The sequence below is a fragment of the Choloepus didactylus genome, chromosome 5, assembly GCF_015220235.1.
Source record: "Choloepus didactylus isolate mChoDid1 chromosome 5, mChoDid1.pri, whole genome shotgun sequence".
NCBI lineage: Eukaryota > Metazoa > Chordata > Mammalia > Pilosa > Megalonychidae > Choloepus > Choloepus didactylus.
The window spans coordinates 138,115,266-138,138,826 of record NC_051311.1 but is presented as its reverse complement, the minus strand read 5'-3'; positions in this window follow the sequence as shown (position 1 = coordinate 138,138,826).

Sequence of the window (23,561 nt, the reverse complement as noted above, 5' to 3'; positions counted from 1 at the left end):
ATAGAAAACTGAGCAAATATCAAAGTCAACTTGACTTTAATTATGAATGCAGACATTTGAATGTTGCATTGATGGGCTGTAATGTTGGATGAGTGATAAAGTCAGAAAAGAGCACCTGATGAATAATTCAATTAATATAAAATTCCAAAACAGATAAAATTCACAATTATTTGCTTGGTAGTATATATATCAGTGATTAAACAATAAAGAAAAATGAGGAATGCTAACAGAAAATTCAGAACAGTGGTTAACTTTGAAGGAACCTGAGTGGCAGGTTCATTTTAATTTATTGCTATAAAAAGTGCATATATGTGTTTCATACACTGTATTTATGATTGTGTTAACTTGGCTCCTCTAAGAAGCTAAGATGGAGTTAAACACATGAGAGATTTATTGGGGAAATGCTTGTAAGGGGAGTAGCAGATGGAGCCACAGAAGATGGGGAGAGCATTTGGAGCACAATGGTGATCTGACACCCATGAAGGAGAGAAGGAAGTTAGCAGAGTTGAACAAGAAGATCTTCAAACTGAAGCGCAATTCTAAAAAGGTTTTAGCCGGGCAACTGAGGAGCCAAGGCCAGCCATCAATTTCTCCATCCTGTAGGGACAGGCCTCCCTTTGTATCCATGCCATTTGTATCCATGCCATGCCTAGTCACTGGCTGAACTCAAACTTTGAGAAGGGTGGTCTTGGTGTGAACTCGATGGTGCTTTCAGAAGGCAGCACCTGGAGCCATCAGACTCCCTGCAGCAGGAGATCTGAGACATCCTTGTCATGGCTACTACAACGAAATTTCAGTTATTTTTTTTTAATTAAAAGAAAATTAAAATGGGCAAAGGATATGAACAAACAGTCCCAAAAGAAATACAAATGACCTTTAGACATATAAACAGATTTTCAACCCCACTCAAACTACTAAGATATTTTATTTTCTTATTAAAATTATACTGAGAGGCTCCTTAGAGATATGACTGATTCTAGATCTAGGGCAGGGTAAGTATAAGACGAGCCTGAGGCATATGGATCCAGAAGACAAGAAATACTGAAAGCCTAATGGGATAATTTCAAAAAGGACACAGGAACTAGCTTTGGAAGGGGATACCACTTGTCAAATTTGGGACAATTTGAACATCAAAATGAATAATAACTAATATTGCAAGATACTGAATAAATAAAAATTCCTGAGTCCATATTGAGAAAACAAATATGAAAGGAAGGCAGAAAGAATGTCGGGCAAGCAAGCTCTTTGTTACAGAAGAATTCCATCTAATGTATGTAGAATCAATGATAGAGTTAGAAAAGCCACACTTTTCTAGTCCCAGGTAATAACAGATTCAGGCAAAGAATATCAATGGATGCTAAGAGTAATGGGTGCATTGCCAAAGCCTCACTCACTAAAGGCAAAGGGGGAAAATGTATCTTCACAATGAAGAGATGGGATAGTGACCACCTCAACCAGGCGGTCACCCTGCACATCAGTCCCCGTGGGGTGAGGCGAGTGTGTGCGCAGCACCCCCTGCCCATCACATTTCCAGGGCCTGAGATGGGGGCCTCAGGAGGCACACACTGCACTGTCTAAACATTTAAAACTTGTTATACAAGCTGCCAGCTTTCATAAAGTATGTTCTATTTTCATTCTTTGCTAGATATACCTTTATAATGTGTACAATATGTGTGTAAAGCTCTGGTTCTTATATGGGGTTTGTTGTATGAATGAAAGACAATTGAATTTAATTGTTATTGTGCATATATGAGTGTTGTGCTGATGCATTGTGATGTTGGATGAGTATTAAAGTAATGACATCATTTTATAACATATGTTATTTGAATAAAACTAATTTTTATTGCCTTCATTTCAGGAAAATCACCAACTAGGTTGTTTATTCTAGACATTCAAAATTATCTGGTAAAAGGAGAAATACATTTTATTACTAACAAATCTCAAAAACTTTAATGAAAAGTATTTAAATAAAGCAAAATTTGATTTATATTTTTAAAAAAATTTAATAAAAGTTCATTTGAAAATTTTTATAAAAATAAAATTGTTCACAATTCTAGTTTTCAGTGTTCATTCAGTTGCCTGTATAAAGATTAGGCATCATACTTCGTCTATATGAAATGTTTAATATTGCAAAATATGCAGCTATAACACAAATTTCAGAATCTCAGTTTCAAACGTGAAGAGAAGCAAGAATATGGATGCCTGGCACTACTGGATGGCAATACTTCACTTTGCATGAATTTATGGTATTCAATAATTTTACTTCATTGATTCATGCTAAGAGGAAGTCTTTTCTCCCCAGTACTTCCACCCATTGCTTCCTCCTCACACTCCATAGCAGTGTCCTCCTAGCACTGGTAGCAGGCACAGCTCCAAACTTGAACAGCATTTGGTCACAGTGAGGTGCAGAGAAGTATTTTCCTGGGGACTGAATGATGTTAGTTACAACTGTTTAGATTTACAGATGGGGGGCCAGCCTCAAACACTGCATCCCAAGTGACAGAGGTGCCCATGGGTTCTTTAATAAAGTTATGCATCCCCAGACATGATGCAAGATGAAGTGAACAAAATCACCTATAACGTATCCTGACAAAAACAAGTGACCTAAATCTAATCAAGCCTCAGAACCTACTTTCCAGTTTATAGGCAATCCAGGCAAAAGAGAAGCAATTTAAATGACACTGGGAGGCAATAATTCCATGAATCCAGAATGACAGACTTTCTATAAGATGATTAGCTTGTTCTCTTCAAAAAGTTAATATCATGGATGATTTAGATGAAGGGACTGTTCAACATTAAAAGAGGCTTAGGACATATATCAAATGCAGTATGTGAAGCTTCATGAAATCCTGGTTCCAAAAATTAAAACATCTATTAAAAGATATGAGACAGTGAATGGAAATTTGAATGAGGACCCTGGCTATTAGATGACTTTATGGAATTATTAATGTTCTTGGTTGCAATAATGACATTGTGGTTATGTAGGAGTATGTTCTTATTTTTTAGGAAGTATGTGCTAAACTCATTACGGATAACATGTCACAATATTAGCACCTTACTTTCAAATAGTTTGGCAAAATACTTATCATAACTAAGAGGCTAGTAAACATCCATGTTGTGGTGGTGAACAGATAATGGTGAACAAACACTCTCTTTCATTACTATTGGGAGTGTAAATTCATAAGACCTGTAAAAAGAGCAATTTACTATAATATCTATCAAATATACACATCCACATATCTTTTAATGCAAATTTCTATCCCTAGAAATGTATCCTCAGATATACTGAAACATGATTAAAATGTCATATATCATTAGTGGGGAAATGATCAAATCAATTATGTTACATTCATACGCTGGATTAACATGCCAAAAAAAAAGGAATGTTTTAATGTAGTGATTTGGAAAGATCTCTAACATGGATTATTAAGTGAAAAAAAAAAAAAAAAAGCAAAGTACTGGTCAATATTACAGTATAGTACTATTTGATTGAAGGGGAGAAATGTTTATGCACAAACTCTCTAGTAGAACACATTGGAAGTTAATGACAGTGATTACCTGGGAAGTGGAGAATTGGGTAGCTGAAAGAAGAGATTGAGAAGGAGGCTTTTCCCTGATGACCTTTTTATACTTTTGAATGTGAATGCATCATTTATTCAATACAAGTTTGAAAACTATTGACAATATTAAAAGGCAAACAACATGAATGTCAGACAAAGGTTTAATACCTATAATATATAAAGAAATTTTATAGACCAATAAAAAAGGACAAGGGGTAGGAGTCATCAGCCACAACTTGGGGTGGCCACGGAGTATTTTATCACGGGCATTGTTTAGAAGAGCTGGTAGAGACTGACTTTTTATTTTTTATTGAGATGAAATTCACGCAACACATAATTTACCATTAGTGACATTTAGCACATTCACAGTGCTGTGTAGCCATAGCCTCTACCTAGTTTCGACAGTTTCATCGCTCCCAAAGGAAACCCTGTACCTATTTAGCAGTCATTCCTCATTCCACCCTTTCCCCACCACTGGCAGCCACAAATCATCTTTCTGTCTCTATGGCTTTACCTGTTCTTGATATTTCATATAAATGGAATTATACAACCTGTGACCTTTTGTGCCTGGCTTGTTTAACTTAGCATAATATTTTTGAGGGTTCATTCACCTTGTAACAAATATCAGGCCTTTATTCCTTTTTATGGCTGAATAATATTCCATTGCATGGATAATGTGATATTTTATTTATCCATTCATCTGTTGATTTGAGTTGTTTCCACCTTTTGTTTATTGTGAATAGTGCTGCTATGAGCATTCATGTAAGAGTATTTGTTTGTATATCTGCTTTCAAGTCTTTGGGGTGTGTACCTAGGAATGGAATTGCTGGCTCATGTGGTAATTCTATGTTTAACTTTTTAAGGCCTGACCGAACTGTTTTCTCCAGCAGCTGCACCATTTTACATTCCCTCTGGGGAATGCACAAGGGTTTTAATTTCTCCACATCCTTGCCAACACTTATTTTCCGTGTGTGTGTGTGTGTGTGTGTGTTTAAATAACCATCCTAGTGGATGTGAAGTAATATGTCCTTGTGGGTTTGACTTGCATTTCCCTAATGACTAATGATGTTGAACATCTTTTCATGTATTTGTTGGCCATTTGATATCTTGTTTGAAGAAATGTCTATTCAATTCCTCTGCTCATTTTTTAGTTGAGTTGTCTGTTTGTTGCTAAGTAGTAAGAGTTCTTAGTGTGAACTGACTTTTAGTAGACTTCACTATGTTTTAAAATTGTCCAAAAACAATGGATCCCCATATTGTCTGCACCTGAGATAGGTAGCTCCTGTTGCCCCGCCATTGGTATATAGGGACTCAACAGAACCTACATTAGATAAATGTCATGAGCAGGCAGTTCACACTCAGAGAGAGAGAGAAAGAGGGAAGAAGGGAAGAAAGGAAGGAAGGAAGGGAGTGAGGGAGGGAAGAAGGAAAGAAGGTAAGAAGGAAGGAAATGAAAGGCCATATTAAAATATGTTCAACCTTATTACTAATCTTTGAAATGCAAATTTAAACACCTATGATGAAGCTAAGTAGACAAAAGATAAAGTATCGTTTCTTGTGCCTGGGGCTGGGGGTAGGAATCAGGGGTAACTGCAAATGGGCATCAGGGATCTTTTGTTCTAACATTGGATTGTAGTTATGGTTGTACAACTCCATAAACATGCTAAAAACACTGAATTATATATTTAAAATGAGTGAATTTTATGGTATGTAAACTACACCTCAATAAAACTTATTTTAAAAAGCATTCTTCCTTTATATGACAATTTAAAGAAAGTGGCATTAGTTTCAAGAACTGGGACCTCAGATAACTACTCAAAATACACTCACACACACACACAACAACAACAATAAAAACAAATATTAATATACAGACTCTCATTGAAAAGATAGAATAATTAAAAAGCAAACCTGAATGAGGATATGAAGGAAAAAGTATTTGGGGGGAAATTGCTGCAATCTCAAATTTAACAGGAACATCAAAATCTAGATTTCTTCATGAAATAACTTTTCACTGGGCAAATTTTGATTTGCTAATCATATCCCTCTGAACAGCATCCCAGATAGAATGTGAGGGTCAGGTTTGGGAGAAAAGGGTTAGCAATGGGATCAGTTATTGTTTCTTGTAAACCAGCACAACTTGAGCATTGGTTAGGAAACAGTTGGAGCAAAACTCTAGCAGTGCCCAGCTTGCTAACAACCACAACTGCATACAACAGTCCACTTTCATTCTCCCACTCCACCCCACGTCTGTGAGCTAACTAGTCACCTTCTAGTTAAAACTGGAAGAGTAGAATGTGATTAACAGAGGAAATTGTAGGTTGTATATATGTTACTAGAATAAAATTTAAAACAAACAAAACAAATATAGGACTATACAATGTAAACAGTGAACCCTAATGTAAACTATGGACTATAGTTAATAATACAATTATAAAAATATTCTTTCATTGTTTGTAACAAATGTACCACACTAATACAAAGTATTAATAATAGGTAGTATATGAGAACTCTGTTTACTGCATGATTTTTCTGTAAACCTACAACTTCTCTAATTAAAAAAAAAACAAAAAACAAAAACTTGAAGAATACAAATGAATGAGTTTTCTTCCTTGAAGGGGCTTGGGATGTCACCAAATAAATTCTCCATGGTTGGTTCACAGTTTAGCCTACTTGAACTGAAATGATTTTCAAATTATGTAAACTAGCGTATGGTAAAATCCCTGTGTCCTAGCCCAGATGTCCTAAATCAGCACTTCTGTCTGGAAGTCATCTGCTTGTCAAAACTCTAGGCTAGCATCTAACTCTTGCAATATGAAAGTTGCCATGACAACTGAGGGGAAAGTTTTGGTCAACAGAATATAATCCAAAAACGATTTTTAAAAAAACTCTTTGAGCAGCTTCTTTAGCCAAAGCTGATTCGAACAAAGCACACCCAGAAAGTAAAAGGTCTCACAGGTATAAAATCTGGAGGTCACAGGGCAAGAAACAGAAAACTAGATGGCAGGGCAAACAGACAAAGCAGGAAACATGGCCAACCAAACCACTTCTTATCATGAGCACCTGGTACATAAGGTGCTCAAGAAATGTTTGTTGGTTTGATCTGACTGGCAGAGCTCCAAATCCTTATTTCTCATCTCAAAGAAGAATGAACGTGTCTTGTTTGAGCTGAGACCCAAACATGCTAAATAGATACGGATTTCCAGAAATCCCAGTACTTGAAATGATTGAGCTTTTATTGTTATGGTTCCTCAGCCATCCTAGAGTTAGTATATCATTTCTTTGAACACCAAGGTCAAGGAAAAACTGCTTTTTCAAAAATTAAATTCAATTACAACAAAATAGAAAATAAAACAACTTATTTTTAAAATGTATTCCAGGGAAAATGCTCTTCTCATGTATTGAGAATTTTCTTATCTTCTCATTCATCATCTTTCCTCTTATCATGGATGAATCTCCCTGATTCCCTCTCTCCCATATGCAGCCAAGTGGTTCAGGGGAGCTGATTCCTTCCCAAGTTTCAGGAGGAGTGTGACTAGGCCTAGCCAATCCCCCAGCTTTACTTCCCCCTGGCCACAGAGATTGGTTCAGATTTGTACACATGACCCAATCAGAACCAACAGAGTTAATTCTGTACCATTTGCAGAAGGAACTAAAAGAGTTTTTGTGATATTACCATGTCCAGCTCTTGAATAGGAAGGTACTGTGGATACTGCAAATAACTCTGCACTGACAGCTGGAAGGTCCTGAGTTTTTATGCTGGCTATTTCCTACAAGCTGTGTGATCTTGAACAAATCCCTTAACCTCCCTGGGTCTCATTTTCCTTGTCTGTAAAATTCCTAGGGGAGGTGGAGGGAGGGCAAGAAGAGGATGTATTTTTGAAGGTGCTTTATAATTGTAAAGCCTTACTCAAATGAAAGACACTGCTTCAAATGAAAGACACTGACTTGGCTATCATAGCTGCTAAAACTGGAATAAGCATGTAGGGATGTTTGGCCCTGTTCAATGCACTGGAAAACAAAGAGCATTACCCACAAAGAGAATCTGAAGCCTCTAAATATTAAAGCCCAAAAGAACCTTGGAGGATATCTGGTCCAATCCCCTCATTTCACAGATGAGAAAACTTGCTCTATCTACTCTTTAAAGGAAGGGGATGCGATAAGAACAACTATTGCAACCATTCAGCCAGGTTACCCAAATTACAGTAAATTAAATCAATAGATAATAAACTATGGTCTTTTAAGCCAGACACTTGCCTATGTTTAAATAATGTGGTTATCTTCTCCCATAGTAACCAGCCTTACCTGTGGAGAAATGCCAGCTACAGAGTAAAATGGATTTACTCCACATAGCTCAGCCCTCTGAGTTCTAAGATGGAAGGAAAAGAACTTTGCAGTTGGAAAAATTGCTGAGCCATGTGTCTGAAATGCTTAACAAATCACAATGGGAATTTTATTGAATTTTTTTCATTTTCCCTGTTGGTGAGAACCTCTTTGGCCAAGAAATTATTTGCCAAATGGTGAGTTCATTTATGATGCCATCGATGTGATTTTTAACAGCTGACGTTTGACTGGTTTTAGAACATCTGTCCCTTAACTTCCATAACAGAAGTGTTGCAAAAATTCACTGGAGATGCACATGCAATATTCAAAAATTTTATATAGATAGGAGTTATTGGAAGAAGTCATATCAGTCAATAATATTTTTAAAGATTATAATAAGAAGCACTATGTACCTGGATTTTTCTAAGCAGTTAATGTATATTTCTCACAAGCCTATGAGGTAAATACTACTTTTATCATCCAAAGATTTGTAGTGTGGCACAGAAAGGCTGAGTAACTTTCCCTAAATCACACAGCAAGTATGTGGTAGAGCTGGGATTTGAACCTAGGTAGCTTGGTCCTGGAGTCTGAGTGCTTAGCCACTCTAACATACCTACCTTCTTATGATCATCTGGCACGTAAAATACCTTATATGTTCTTTAAGATATAAGTTGTTTCTGAAATTAAAATGAACTAAGATATCTATTCAAATTTATCTTTCTTAAACACTATTTTGATCACCGCATCAAAAGAAAGCAGATTGATGAGTGAGAATGCAACTTTTGGAGCCAGGCTGCCCATGTTCAAGTACTGGCTAGTAGCTGTTATGACTTTCGGCAAATTCCTGAACTTCTCTGTTCAGGGAACTGAGGTTTCTTCATCAGTAAAATAGGGATAACAATGATACCTAAATCCTAGAGTGGTTCTGAGGGTTAAATGAGATAGTTTATGTAAATTGCCTAGCCTAGTGTCTGGCTCGTATGATATGCTCAATAAATATTTTAATAATATGAGAATTCTCAGGTGTGACTATGGTTCATTAATTTTCTTTTGGTATGGTAGGAGCATATTGGAAGGAATTAAGTTATTTTAGGATATTTGTTTTTCCCATTGCTTTGTTTTGTTTGGAAATGTTATTTTGTTTGATAAATAGTTAAATTTTTTTCAAAAATCACCTATTACCATTATTATTAATATCAATATCATTATCACCCTATGTATCAGACACCACATTAGCTCTGCTTACCTTACCTGTTTCTTATTCCAGCCATCCCTCCCTCTCTACCTCCCATCCCTTGCAGCCCAGTTCTGCACAGGTTCCAATCTATTCCTCTCACCTTCTGCCCTACAATGTCTCTGTTAACCCCAAAGCATGAGACTCCAAGAAGCCCGGGGCAGTGAACCCTCCAAGTGTCAGAGCCTTGGCTCTTTCTCCTTCCTTGTCATAGGGTCCCAAGACATTTCATTAGGCTCCTCATGGGGTTCTATGGGAACACACAACCAGTTGTCCACAGTGATGGCCAACTCAACCCTTCTTCCCTTCTTTAAATCCCCTGCCCCTCTTTGGGATCACACTCCCCAATAAAGTCTGCATGCATAAGCCTTGGTCTCAGGCTCTTCTTTCTGGAGAAACTCTGGGTGGTGTCCTCCTGCAGGGCCAAACAGACCTTCAAACATGGCCCCAGCTGTCTTTCTACCCAGTCTTCTCAGCTGGGACCAAGCTTGGTCTGTTCTAGCAGCACTAAACTACTCACCCTTTCTTGGGCCCTCAGGATGCAGAGGCCTCATTTGCAAATGATGCAAATGGGTCCCTTCCTGCCCTTCAAATTCTATAAGAAAGCCTATTTTCACCTTCCTATGAATTACTTTTATAACACTTCTTGGAAATAAGTTGTTATCTGAATATAATTCTAAATCAGTAAATATTTTGGACAAATTAGGAAAGATGAAAAGTTTCCATGTTTGCACAGAAAGGAGAGAGAAAATCACATAGTACTTTAGAAAGTTTCTAAATTAGCACTCGAGAATTATATAGGAAAAGTTAACAGATGTATGTTGGCCAATCCCAGATTTTAATTAAAATCCATCTTTTATTGGTCAAAACACAACTAGTATGGCAGCCAAGCTGAAAGAAAGCTGGCTGAACACACACATGCTCTCACACACATAGACACAAACACATACTTTTTAACATTCTGTTATTTTATACTATGTGGAAGCAGCAGGATGTGGATTCAAATGGATTTTTCATGTATTTCTCTTGGCATTATGGCCATATTTAATGTAATATCCAGTAAAATAGAAATTTTAATTAAGTTTATGGCCTGACCATCTGTATTTGTTTGGAATTTCTGTCTCTTCAAAGCAAAAATGTGAGCCTGGCTTCAGACCTGGAAATATCTCAGGCTGCAACCAAATACATGATCAACAAACTGTGAATATGCAGTATAAAATCAATAGACATATAAAAGAAAATTAGAACAGTCCATTACCTAAATATCACAAAATATCTGGGTTTTAATTATATAGACTCTAATTTATTCTGGCATGCTTCCAGTGAGATAAAAGAGAAATTGTATCTATTTTCTAGTGAGGAAAAGTCTCAACATTAATAAACTGCCAAAGAATTGGTTAAATACATTTTACATATTTATGTGGGGTTTGATGCTATTTTGCTTTTAATCTTCACTTCTTGCCTTTTATAAATGGATAAAATGTGCATGCTATCTGTATTCAAATATTTTAATCATGTAAGTTCCCTTTCTTTAAATCAGTACAAATTCACTAATTTACACCACATAAGAATAGGGATGAGGCCAATATAAATCAGTGAAAAATATGTGTATATTCTTGGAAGCAAGAACAAAACCATTCTTTTAAAATATTCTGTAGTATTCTGTAGTACAGATATAACTATCTTAGACCTGCAGTCTCTTTCCTGCCTATTTGGGGACTAAATGAGCTGCCTATATTTCACCTTGGCATTATCTGTGAAGAGTTTGTTAAGGAAACTAAAAGTATACATAGATGTTCAGTTTAAAATAACATCTTGATGCATACCTCAAAACAGCATTGACAACTTCCTACTAAAACTCTTATGAAGATACAGAAGACAAAACTTCACAATACTGGAAGGATGGTCAATCCACTGCCAGAATCCTATAGGTTTTCGAAGTTTTTGCCTCCAGGAAAAGAGCTAAACTGCCTATCTAGATAAGAAATTCATTCATCCCTTCACTACTGTCTTGCCACACAAATACAAGTCCTAGACCAGGCAGAACAAAGGAACACTGTCATATTAGGCAGTCTGGGCCCCATCTCTCCCACTAAATGTCCCTTACCTTCCAAACTAATTCCCTTCTCCCAAACTTGTACATTACATACATTAATATATTCACTCAACAAATATATTTATTGCATGCCTACTATGTGTCAAGCACTGTTCTAGAAGCTAGGGTTATAGCAGTGAAAAAACAAATGGCTTGCTCTTATGAGTCTTACATTCAAGCTGCACCTGTATCAGTTTTATATCCATCTAGAGTCTGATACTCTGAGAAAACTACTTGGCCGGAAGAAGGAGCAGGATTGGAGTAGGACATTTCACCTTGGGAGATGTAAGCCCCTATAAGTAAGTGCTATACTGGGAACAGGAAAATCCTGAGTTTTTTGTGTTCTCCATCCATTCAGAGTGACAAAGATCCAGGAAGTTCTCAAAACAGTTCAGCAAAGCAGAACTAGAAAAAAAAAAAAAAATCCTGCTGGACACAGGGAATTGGAGGTGGGGTGGGGGGAGCTATATGCATCTACCTACAGTTCAGCAGTAGGTTAGAGAATGGATGCAATCGGCAGCCAAGAAGACCAAGTGTGAAGCCAAGAGGTGCCTCCCCATCTGTGAGGTTGGTAACTAGGGATCTAGATAGATCTCTCTTTGTTAGAAAAGACAAACAAAATTCAAAACAAACAGTTCAAAAACAAGAATAACCACCTGGAACTTATGAAAAAGTATTGCAGATCAAGGGAAAAGGAATATCATCCCAGCTATTTGTAGCAAGAGAACTCCTCTGAGAAAAATTTAATTTATATGTAGGAGAAATTTTTAGAAGAATTGTTTAGATTATAAGTTGCTTTAAAACATTTCTATGAATTCTTCAACACCCCTCCATCAAAAGGTGAGGTCTAATTCCTTACCCCTTGAATATGAGTTAGCTTTAGTGACTTTCTTCTAATTAATAGAAAATGGCAGAAATGACATGATGTGACTGCCAGAGCTGGGTTAGAAAATCAATATAGCGGCAGTTTGGCTTTTATCCTTGGAACCCAGCCTCCAAGTTGTAAGATGTTCCAGAAAAAAACCTCAGCTAAGGTCCCAGCCGACAGCCAGCCTCAGCTACCAGACATGTGAGTGAAAAAGTCTCCAATGATTCTTGCCCCAGCCTTCAAGCCACCCTTCTTGACTCTGAGTGGAGTGGAGATGAGCTATCCCCATTGAACCCTGCCCAAATCAGATTTGTGAGCAAAATAAATGTTTGTTTTAGGCCACTAGGTTTGGGAATAGTTTATTATGCAGCAATAGATAACAGTTTCCTTAACAGAGTACAGAGGGCTAGACTCTAAGGGAAAACTACAAGAAGACACAGAGATACAAGTAGATGACATGAGAAGAAAGATGAATGAGGCACAATCATAAAGAAAGTAATACTCTAACTGCATAATTTAAAGCTATCATAGATAAAGGAAGGAGAGAATTGACACTACAGAAAGTAGAATAAATGTGGTGAAGGATAAGCCTGAGGTGAGCTCCCAGAATCTAGCAGGGAAAGAACTGATGAAAATGATAAAAGGAAATGTGACAGATACAGAGTACAGAAAACAGTGTTAAGGAAAAGATTTGAGGACTCATTATATTTCAGGTAAAATTAAGGAAAGCAAGTCCACATTAATATGTATGTTCCAGGGACTAAATTTTCCCACTGCAATGACATGAAGAAAAATAGTTTTTAAAACTATTTTTATATATAACTGTCGAGCAACAAAATAAATAACACGGTATTGGATTATAACCCAATGTATAAAATAAATATACATGATTCCATACAATACAAATAAGTGATTGAATAAATAAATGGGGGAAGAAGAGACGTGTCTTCCTTACAGAAGAATTCCACTTAAAATATGTAGATACTCCTCTCTCAAGGAGCTGGAGCTTAGTTCCCCTCCGCCAGGTGAATGTGGGCTGGTCATAGTGACTTACCTTCAAAGAATAGACCATAGAAAGGACAAATAGTAACTTTATAGTGAAGAAATCTGACAAACACTACCTTGACCAAGTGATCAGGGTAATTAACATCACTAATGATTTTCATGGATATCATGTACTGCCGATACGATGTGATGAGAAGGGCACTTCATCTCTGTGGTACACTTTCCCAAAACCCATAACCACATCCAATTATAAGAGAACCATCAGACAAGTCCAATTGGTGGGACATTCTATGCAATACCTGACCAGTATTTTGTAAAACTCTCACTTAAAGGAATGCCTGAAAAACTAAGGAGACATAACAACTAAATGCAATATGGTATCTTGGATTGGATCTTAGAACGGAAAAAGAATATCAGTGGAAAAACTGTTGAAATCCAAATAAATTCTGGAGTTTAGTTAATAGCAATGCATCAGTGATGGTTTCTTAGTTTTAACAAATGTACCACATAATATAAGACACTAACATTAGGGGAAATGGAAAGTGGGGGTGCTGTGTACATGAACTCTAATATCTTTACAACATGTCTGTATATCTAAAATTATTCCAAAATAAAAAGTTCATTAAAGAATGATTGTGATATACACGCAGTGAAATGCACATAAAAATGCACATTTAAAAAAAATAATAAACTCTCATATACCTACCACCAACCTTAAGATATAAAACTATACAATACAGCAACCACTAGCCATATGTGGTTATTGAGTGTTTGAAATGTGGCTGATCTGAATTGAGATGTAAATATAAAATACATACCATGTTTCAAAGTCTTGGCATGATAAAAAGAATATAAAAGGTTTCACTAATAACTTTCATATTAATTTTGTGTTAAAATGATATTTTAGATATACTGGGTTAAATAAATATTAAAATTTTAATATATATGGCCCACCCTTATTTTATATATATTTGTGTCTATGTGTGCAATCTCATATTATTCTAAGCCCCCCATTTCCATTTATGGTATAAAAACTTAAAGTCTCACTCGATTTAAAACAATCTCTTTCAGGGAAATAATCAGTCAACTGAATATTCACATTCCTATGGGGGTTTTCTTCCCTGACAAGGGGTGTCAACTCCCCTATTATTCTTACAGTAAGGGAGGTGCTCTTATATCTTTATGGTTTGGGAGGTAGGGCCACAGCTCCACATATTTTCATCATGATGAAATACTTTGTCATTTATTCATTCATTCAATATAGATTTATTAAAGACCAGCTAGCTGCCAGGTGCTTGCTGCTCACTGGGAATACAGCAGTGAACCAAACAAAGCAAGCCCCTGCCCTTGTGGAGACAGCTTTCCAGTAAGGGGCAGGCAACATAGAAGTAAACCTATATTATGTCAAGTGAGATAAGTGCTATGGAGAAAATCAAAGCAGGGTAAGGAAGGGAGATAGGGAGTGCAGAGGTAGGGGGTGGGAGTGGGGACAAGGTGGTCAGGGAAAGTCTCCCCTAGGAGGTAACATTTGAGCAGAGTCCTGGAGGAAGTAAGCAAATGAGCCATACAGATGTTTGGGGAAGGGCGGACCAGGCCGTTGTGTAGGCATCAGCCTCCACCTCACAGCCCCTGCTCCCCAGGTAACTCCTAGATTTGTTCTTTCAGTTCAGTCAAGGCCCAGTTGTTGCTGCCAACAACATCTCCACATCATATTATCTTCCTTCTGTACTCCAAAACCTTCTTTATCACTCACCTCCCCATCCCTGGCCCAGCCTTCATGGCGGAAGGGCTGCAGAAGAAAGGAACAATGAACTGGATTACAAGAGGGAAAATATATTCGGGGACAAGGGATTCAAAAATATTATCCCTATTATATATACATTTTAGAGAAATTATTAAATTATTAACATAAAGGAAAATCCAAAGAAGTAGAGAGGAAAAAAAGGTTGCCCACTAAAGAATACAAATTAAACTTACCTCATACTTTCTCTCTACAAAAGTAAGTTCCAGAAGACAATGGAGCCATGTTTACAGACTTTAAGAAGAGTCTTGAAAGTCTTGACACCCAAATGTTAATGTGTGTGTGAAGGCAAGAGCAAGTTATTCTCGATTATGCAAATATGAAAGTTTATCACCTTGGTATCTTATTTGAGGAAATTTCTAGAAAGTATATTCAGATGACCGGGAAACAGATGAAAACTGAGAACTCCAGAAAGAGGAGGTTGTAGCTAAAAGGCCTGAGAAAGCTTCTGTCCCAGACTGGGACCTGAAATCAAGAGTTCCGGCTGGCGATCTACAGATCTTGCTGAGCTCTGTCCTTCAACTTTCAGTTCAAAGGCAGTCTTTCGTATGTTTAACAGCCGCTTTCAACAGTAATTGACAGTGTTCTCTTCCAGCCCTTGCAGGAATGGAGTGGCTACACCATCACTGCACTGAGAAACTGAACCAGGAGGATTACTTTATAAAAAGTACTTCTAAAAAAATTACTTTTAGAAGTCATTTTTCCTACATAAAAGCAAAATGGTACAGTGTAACATGATGACCTCTTCCGTTGTGTTTTTTTTTCTGCTGTGGAACATGGACATTGATTTTCTCCACCTTTAAAAGTTATATTGAGAGTCCTGAGTCATTGAGGTTTAGTTGTGAAAGAGTAAAGAACCACTAGTAACAGATATGATCACTGAGCCTCTCTTCAAAACCTCTTTCTTACAGGCTCTATGAATGTTCCTGGGTGTTCTAGTTTGCTAATGCTGCCGGAACGCAAAACACCAGAAATGGACTGGTTTTTATAAAGGGGGTTTATTTGGTTACACAGTTACAGTCTTAAGGCCATAAAGTGTCCAAGGTAACATCAGCAATTGGGTACCTTCACTGGAGGATGGTCAATGGTGTCCGGAAAACCTCTGTTAGCTGGGACGGCACGCGGCTGGCGTCTGCTCCAAGTTATGGTTTCAAAATGGCTTTCTTCCAGGACGTTCCTCTCTAGGCTACAGCTCCTCTTCAAAATGTCTCTGTCGGTTGCTCTTGGGGCGCTTGTCCTCTTTTAGCTTCTCCAGAGCAAGAGTCTGCTTTCAACGGCCATCTTCAAACTGTCTCTTATCTGCAGCTCCTCTCTCAGCTTCTGGGCGTTCTTCAGAGTGTCCCTCTTGGCTGTAGCAAGTTTGCTCCTTCTGTCTGAGTTTATATAGTGTCTAGTAAACTAATGAAGTCCAATGCTGAATGGGCGGGGCCTCACCTCCATGGAAGTTATCCAGTGAAAGATCTCTCCCATAGGTGAATGATCACATCTCCATGGAAACATCCAATCAAAAGTCCACACCCCAATCAACACCAATAGTTTCCTGCCCACACAAGACTGCATCGGGAGATAATGGTGTTTTGGGGGACATAATACATCCAAACCAGCACACTGGGTTGACCAATTTTTAAAGCAACATAATCTCAGTTATGTTTTTTTGTTCATTTGTTTTTAAAGTGTGGAAAAGGACTTATAAGGAAATAAATCCAAATGTTAGGGGAAAGGATAGTTTCTCTGGGTGGTAGACTTCTAAGTAGTTTTTATTTCTGCTTTATATAGTTAGCAGAGATTTAGAAAACAGATTTTAAAAAAATCAGCATATGCATTTTTGTATATACTATGTAATTGTAGCTATTTAAAAATGTGCACATTGATAGGAAGGAAATATATCACAAAGAATTTGTAAGTTGGACTATGGATAAATTTTTTCCCTTCCATTTATCCTTATTTTCTAAATTTTCAATGGGAACATGGTATTACAATTATAATGTAAATCAATTTTTTTCTTAAATTAAAATAAGTTGGTGAGTGGTTTGAGTTGGCTTAGCAAGAGCAAACAGACTGCTATTTGGATGCCAAAAAAGTAATTGCTAATTATAAACAATTCTCATTTTCATCAAAACTGATCAGGCAGTTTCTACTTACGCTTCTAGTAGAGGCCAATCTTTTTTTTTTTGTAAGCTGGAAAGAGTTGAATTTCTTTTAAAATAGTTTAGAGTTCAAACACTCACGTAAACTGTTCGAGGGCATTAACAAAAATTTATGCTGAATCCAAATTAAAAAGGATTTTCTATGGGGGGCAGGATGGGAAAAAGATCTTCAGTTGTAGCCTCAAGAGACATTAAATACCCATATCTTTCTAGGGCCGGGGCAAATCCCACCAGGTAATCAGAAGGCCTGCTGGCCGTTTTATGTAGATCCCCCTCATACAACTTCTGAACAGTTTTGGACACTAGCTCTTTCCTTAATCGTCCTCAGATCTCAGGACTTAAAGTTAGAATATAAGCTCCATGGAGGGAGGATGCTTGTCTCTCAAGCTCACTGTTCTATTCTAGAACATGGCAAGGGCTCAATATTTGTTGAAGTGCAGAATCTGCTGAATTAAATATCATTACTCCTATTTTGTAGTTGAAGAAACTGAGAGTTAGAAGAAAGAATTGCAACCCAGGTGCTTTCACACATCCAAAGTTTGAGCTTTCTCTGCTGCACCCTGATGCCTGTCACTCAACCCCCAGCAATTTTTGTTGCTAGTTTTTCTCTTCTGTTCTTGAATTATTTTATATTTAGGCTTCCCTCCTTCCCAAATATATGCTACATGGTTGCCACTACCTTGATTTATCTATTTAGAATCATCCCTTTGATTTAAAGCTTTGTTTTTGGCTACAGTTCAGATTTTATAACTTTTTGAACATTAATATCAGATAGATTACTGAAAACCTTTTCATAAGGAAAGGGGGGCAAAGTTATGAGATGTGGATGGAGAAGGAGAAAAGGAGTCTTCTCAGCACCCCAGGGAGAGGTCACCAGTGATAGGCAGCTGTTAAACTCACAATCTTACCAGGACCAGCTTATCCTGGAGACCTGTACTGACTTCTTAGGATCCATGTCAAAAACAGGCCTGTTTGTCAGTAGCTAATAGCTGAGCTTTTCAGGAGATTTCCATGTATTCAGTGGGCAAAAAATGTTAATTACTTGGAGAGTAAGATAAGATTGACCAGTTGACATCAATTAAAATTTGTCTGTTTGTTAATCACAATACTTCTTTGTGCTTTTCTGCTCTAACAGTGAGATGCATGAGCAGTTTTATGAGTTTTTCCTTACAAGATAGGCCAGTACCAAGCACTTCACTGTTTGGAAAGGAAATAATCACAGAGGGGTTATTTAACCTCTGAAAAGGCAGTGGAAGACTGGGAGTTCAAAAGAAGTTTGAGCATTTGCTTCCTTCTTTCCTTCTTTCCATGGGAGTATGGTTTTCAGTTGCAAGCTCTTTGAGGGCAGAGAAGATGTATGGTTTACTGGTCTTTTCTCTGGCACCTAGGACTACACCTAGAACAGAGAAGATACTCAATAAACATTTATGATGAATGTTGAACTTGAAGACTTTCAGAAAACCCTCTGCTGGCTTACAGTGATTTTGTATATTCCAGTATCTTACAGAGCAATAGACTGGAAAGCAGTAACAATGCCTTAAGTTGAGCACATATGCAGAATTTCAAAGAATCTTTTATGTCATCAAAGATCTCACTAGGAAAATGGAATAAAAATGGATTGAAAGCATGATAGACTAGAGCGGTGTTGAAGAATCAAATACATACCAATTCAAAAATACCACAATGTTTATTAGTATTTTTCTCTTTCCTTTTGTTCCGGAATGATATTACTTTGCTCCAGGAAAAATGAATCATTTGTCATCTGCATTTTACTTTCTTCCAAATAAAATAGCTATGTAGGGTGGATTTATAGACAAAAGCCTTCTTAAATCTAATGACATGCTAGAATAATATATTTAAGATCAGTGACTAATCGAGGTTATAGGAATGCCTTACTTAAGTTTTAAAGGTTTTTTTACTATCAATCTTTAGAGAGCTACAAGTTTGTTCCTTTGAATCATAATCATGAAAAATATATGGTTTCTTTTTCTGGGTAGGAGTATTAAAGTAAAATGGCTTTGTTTTGTTTTCAAAAGTATGTATTATTCAAGGCCATTTAGATTCATCAGCAATCAATCTATTTATGTATTGTGATTTATGCTAATCCTACAAGAATAATAGATCCTCCCTTATTAGAGTGACAGTAATAGAAAAGTAATGTTTGAAAAAGCCTTCAAAAGATCATAAAGTCTGGACTTTGTTGATCCACATATGATGGGCTAAGCAAGATGTAAAAAAGCCTTCAAAATGTGCTTGTCCTCTGAACCAGTAATTCCACTTCAAAGAATTTATCAGAGATGTGTATGAAGATATCTGTGCAAAAATACATCGTAGTTCTATTTATAATAGCATGAAATTGGAGAAAGCATAGATGTGCAACACTAGGAGATTAGTAAAATACTTTGTGGTATATCTAGTGATTTATAACCACTGAAGTCATACTTACTGATATGGGAAAATATTTATCTTCTATTGTTAAGTGGCGTTAAAAAAAAAGGGTACAAAATATTATGGCTGGGATGATGCCATTTTGATAAGTTCAAAACTGTGTGCTTTTGTGTGTGTGTATGCGCAAGTGCATGTACATTCTCATGAAAGGAGAGCTACCAAAACATTAATAATGCTTGGCTTGGGCACCTCTCATGGCTCATACCCCTCAGATGGCTTTTTTACTTCCGCCATTGCTGTGGAAACCAGCTGTGCAGATGTAACCTGACAGCACCTTGCCTCAGCTGTGAGGAGCTTCTCTTAGCCTCATGGGTTGCCGCAGAAACCCTCTCAGCCTTCTGATGACTGCATAGATTTGGAAGTACAGGGGATTAATTCCCCTTGGGGTGATCCTTGACCAATGGGGAATGAGAGTCAGAGGATAAAAATTCCATGTGGTGTGCTGGTAAATATTTAGCAATCAGCTCTTGATAAAAATAGCCCTGATTTGTAGTGTTTGCCAATTTCCATGGTGAAAATACTCCCATCGTGGCTGATTTCAAGCTACCAACCTGATGTCACTGAACACAAAGTTGGCAAAAGATGTGCAGAAGCAGCTGTTTGGAGTGGTGCAAGAGGGCTCCAATACACTGCCAAATTATACTTGCCTCTTCCGTCTTTTGAGTAGGCAACCTGAAGCGCATTCTACACATCTCCTCAGGGGGTACAGAGGTTATCTAGTGAGAATGAGTCCTAGTTGTTCAGAGTGATGAACCGTTTGATAATACCTTTGAATTGTCTTTCCTTCCTTTCCTCTTTCCTTCTCTCCAGTCCCCCATTCTTGTCTCCTGGGATCACCTCCCAAAAGAAACAATCTACAGGTGAGCCCTTGTCCAGGGATTTTTTTGAGGGAATCCAAGATAACACAAGGTTATTTTGGGGTATGATCGTGTTGAGTAATTTGCATTTTTTAACTTGTACTTTTTAATATTTTTAATTTCTTGCATTAGACATTCCACTTCTGCAATTTAAAGGAAAATGTGTTATTTTAAGTTATAGGTGAAATCTACACATTTATGCCATAATAGAGACCCTTGTAAATTGGGAAACATACATTTAGGAAGAATTAGTTGTCCCCTAGAGCACACATTTGTTGCTTTCCATGCCCACTGGTCCTACCCTCTCATATTGCAGATGTAAGTTTGATACATAATACGGGGAAAGAAAGGAGGATGTGACCAGGAGAATAAGAATTAAAGGAAAAAATGAATTTTTCTTATTTTTCTTGTCAACTAATTTTTTTCTTTAAATCCACCAAGGGCCTCATATAGGTATCTGTTAAAGGCTAATGAAAATAATAGCTCCAGGAAAAAACTATGGTTCAAAAGTTTAACGATCAGAAAAGGAATCTTGGCACATTAATCATATTTAGAGAGAGAATTGCTATATAGAGCTGAGTTTTCAAAATTTGTCAGTTGACAAGCAGGCAACTACATTATCAGTATTTTCATGAAAAGCTATATGCTGAGAAAACTTTCATGGATGAAAATCTTATAATTATAAGAGAATTTAGTTAAGTATCCAGATTTAAAAAAAAATGATTAAAAATCTAAAGGTATTAGAAATGGCCAGCAGAATACATAATACAACAAATATTTTTGTTCACAATATAAAGAAACACTGTATATAATAGTAATAGCTCCCAACAAGAAATGTGTAGGACCCATATGCAGAAAATGACAAAATTTTACTGGGGGATAATCACATCTTAGCTAAATGGAGGGGCTGTTCCAGGAGATTTAGAGTCTTTAACCTGCCCTTCCACCCATGGATGAGGCCAGAGAGTCTACTAAACCTCCTGCAGTTACACGGCAGGGCCTGTAGAGAATCTTTTCAGCTAGCCTCTTTCATTTTTGCTTTGTGTGGGGTTTCCAGCCCCCTCCTTTTCTATATACAGTAGATTTGCAGTGACTTCTATTTTCTTTTTTGAATTTTTTTCCATTTTCTCCAATACGAGTATATTGTGTATTACTTTTGTAATTAGAAAAGAGATATTTAAAATAACATTCAAATGGGATAAAATCCTTTCAGGCTCCCAGGTATTTATACCTCAAGGCTTCCCATCAAGCCTGTATTTCTACCCACCTGCTAGCAGTCATCAAACTGCAGTCATTAAGTGTCAGGTGCTTCTGGGACCAGAATTTATAAACCCAGCCTACTGCAGTGACAGCACTTGTCACAATAGGAAATCTTAAAAGCTTCATCACTGAAATGAAAGTGTGACTTAGCAACATCTTGGAGTTTAGGGGGACATTAATACTCGGGTTCAGTGACAGAAAGTGCTGACCTCTTGAGCAGTGCGTTGTTTTTATCTCAGGGGCACGGTGAACCAAGTGCTGGTTTTTATTTCCTTCTTCTGGCCTTGAAGAAACTCACAGTCAAATTTGTGTCACATTCTTTTCCAACTCCATAAGATCTTAAAGTATACATTTTTTTGAATAATTTTTTTTTTTTTTTTTTTTTTTTTTTTTTTGCTTGCTCATACTTTCTCTTTGACCTACTTGTCTTTTTTGAATTTTGGTTTTATTCCATTGTATTTTATGTCTTTAAATAATCTGCCTGAAATCATTCTTGGAAGAGAAAAAGGCACAAAAATTAACAAACTAACTCGGAGTCAGGAACACACTGCATTCCCTCAGGGCCTTCCCAAGATTCGCTGTGAGCTTGTTGCAGTGGAAAGAAAAATTAAACAGAAAGGGAAAGACTTGGTTTCTAAACGTGTCCTCCTCACAAGCTGGGGCCTGAGTCAAGTCACTTAACTTTTCTGGATCTCAGTCTATGGAAGATTTGCTTTCTTCCCCAAAATTCCTTGGAACTTCCTCTTGTCCTGGTTTTCCTGACTTGTAAGAACCATAGCTATTATCTAGCACAAAATGAGTATATATGATGAGGATCAACAAACATTTATTGAGGGCCTACTATGGGTAGAGCAGTGTGTACAAAATTAAAATCTTCATATTCTTTCCTCACAGAATTAAACTTCTGGGAGTTAATTCTAGGGAACTTTTTTTTGAAAATTTTGTATCACAATATTTACAGCAGTTTCATTTTTATGGGGGGGGGAGGACCCACCTGATACAAAAAATATTTAACTATAGGGAACCAAAATAATTAGTTTCTCAAATATAATTATAAAATTGTAAATATTAAGATGATATAGAAATATGAAAAAGAATATGTATAATTAAACATAAAAGGAATATGAATAACTTAAGTTTGAATAAGAGTTATAAGCATATTTTGCAGGTATGACAGGAAAAAATTAAATTATTACTAATATCATATCATTAGTTGCCTTGAACCAATTTAAGATAGACGTTAACTTATACAAGTATTAGTGCCCATAAATGTGTTCAAACCATAAATTCTTCATCAGTGGGTCTAATAATCACTTGAGGAACTTTCTAAAAACTTTAGAAAACTCCTACAGTTTTACACTTTCAGTCTTAGTTTTGCTTTAGCAGGCAAAGTTTTTTTCCAAGAGTTTTTTTGCTGCTTCTGCTTATTCCTTACCTAAAGTCATAATTCTATGTTTCTGGCAAAATAATAATTTCTATAGCAACCAACTGGGATGTCTCAAGGAGAGGATTATGACTTCAGGAAAGGAATAAACAACAAGAGCAGATGAGTATCGAAAATAATCATGACTTTGTTCTCCAACAAATATTTTCAGTGAGAATAGAAATATTAGAATGAGAAAGTGTGTTACAAGTCTTTCAGAATTATTTCAGTCTTCAGAAAACTACTTTGGCTCCGTTTTCTAGGAGACATCAGTTATTCTATGAGGAGCTGGGGATGCCTAATCAAATTTCCATTACACTCTAGCTTACTATTGTGTATTGGGGGGAAAATGTGTTAGTGTGTGTAAATTATACTGTATAGGGCACTACAGGGACAGAGTCAAACTTATTTTATTTTATTTTTATTTTATTTTTTTATTTTATTTTAAATTTTATTCTAGAACAAAAACAATTCATGAGGAGTAGATTATAAAAGAGTAAACCATTTAAAGAAGTGATTTAAATGAGACAGGGATTAATA